Genomic DNA, 1,793 nt, shown 5'->3' on the forward strand with positions numbered 1-1,793 from the left:
ATTCTTTAGGATTAGATTTACTTGTTTCCGTTATATATTCGTCAAGATTTTTCTTGCTACGTTCTATTAATTTCTTGGTTTCGCGGCGAATTCTGTCCAACTCTATTTTCTAAGCCTCACTCTGGATTGATATATATCTACTGTATACGCGTTTTTTTTAGAGAGAGGCTATTTTGAATTTCGTTATTCCACCATTTGGGTTTCTTCTTAAAAGTTGAACATCTGTTACGATATTGTGGTGAAGGCCTCCCACGATTTATCAATATCTGTTTCCGTCGAAATTATAGTCCAGTCAATGTTTTTTAGAATTGATCGGAGTCATACGAAATTCGCTCTCTGATAATCAGGCACCTTTTCTTTACTATGAGTTACTTGACTTTCTTTCATCTAGAACTACGTAGAACTAAAAACTGGACCAACATTTACTTCGTTGATTAGATCAGCTGTCGCTGAAATGATAAGGTCAAGTATATCATTTTCCCAAGTCGGTTATTGAACGTGTTGATGTAAATCACTTTCTAATAAATATGTGTACAGGTCGAGCCCTGTATGAGAATTCAACGGTTCGCCCTATCTTTTCACTGGCAAGTTAAGGTCCCCCACAATTACTGTCTCGCAACTGCTACTTGTTTCTAACATTAATGCACTTAACGCGTGGTCGATATCAAGAGTCTGCCCTGGCGGTCTATAGATTAGTCCAACTACTATTTTACGAGACTTATTTTTAATTTCAATGAGAATCATATCCACATTGGTTATAATATCTGTTTTCACGAATACTGAATGGAGAGAGTTGTGGATATATAACATAACGCCCACACCCTGTCTGTTCTCTCTTTCATGACTAAAAGTCGTATAACCCGGTAATCTATATTCCGCAATGAAATCTCTATTTGAAGAGTCTATCCAAGATTCTGTGATTCCGATGATGTGATAACGATTTGTAGCTGCTAGTGCTTTTAAGTCTTCAAATTTGTCACGTAGGCTACGAGCGTTTATATAGTAAGTTTTAATGTGATTCGAGTCGGGAGTTGCGCGGGCTGAGTGCTCCTTCACGGTGGAGCTGCTGGTGTTCTCACCTTGGCGTTGTTGTTTTTTTACATTCAAAGAGCCACTTGGTCACAGAGCAGCCTCCCGAAACGGGCTGCTCCAACAGGATTTAAGTGGATGCCATCGGCAAGGAACAAGTCCGAATCGTAGTAAATTTTTTTCCAGAAGTTAACGAACTGGGCGTTTTCTTGTGGGCAAAGGGACTGAAGTCTGTTGTTCGTGCTGAAGGCCTTACTGTAAAAGCAAGGTTCGGCACCGACCCTTGGGAGAATTCCTGAGATTATGATGTTACTGGCATCCGTTTTTCGTTTATACTGCTTGATCATGCGGCTGTATTTTTCAAGCAGTTCCTCAGAACGGGTTGTCCTTACGTTATTTGTGCCCGCGTGAATGACAAAGAGGGTGTTTCGGTCAGCATTACTCGTGACATCATCGCACGCTGCGGTGATGTCGTCCAGTCTGGCACCTGGATAGCAGTAACGTTTTCTGCTGCCGTTTGATGAACGATCACAGAACTCAAACAGCTAGCCACGCACCATGGAGTACCCAACTAGACGAGTCTCAAACTCATCCTCCATGGTGTCTGTCAGCACCTGGAACATATTGAAGGTAGTGGGGGTCAGTAAATGTTTGATTGCCTGCTTCGGTTTGGCTCCATTCCTTACAGGTTGGAACCCGTCATCCTGTGAAGCAGGAAGAGAACCGTTATGTGGGGCAGGCTGGGAGGTGGCCTGTAAGGCAGG

The sequence above is a fragment of the Eriocheir sinensis genome, unplaced genomic scaffold (assembly GCF_024679095.1).
Source record: "Eriocheir sinensis breed Jianghai 21 unplaced genomic scaffold, ASM2467909v1 Scaffold78, whole genome shotgun sequence".
NCBI classification, from domain to species: Eukaryota; Metazoa; Arthropoda; class Malacostraca; order Decapoda; family Varunidae; genus Eriocheir; species Eriocheir sinensis.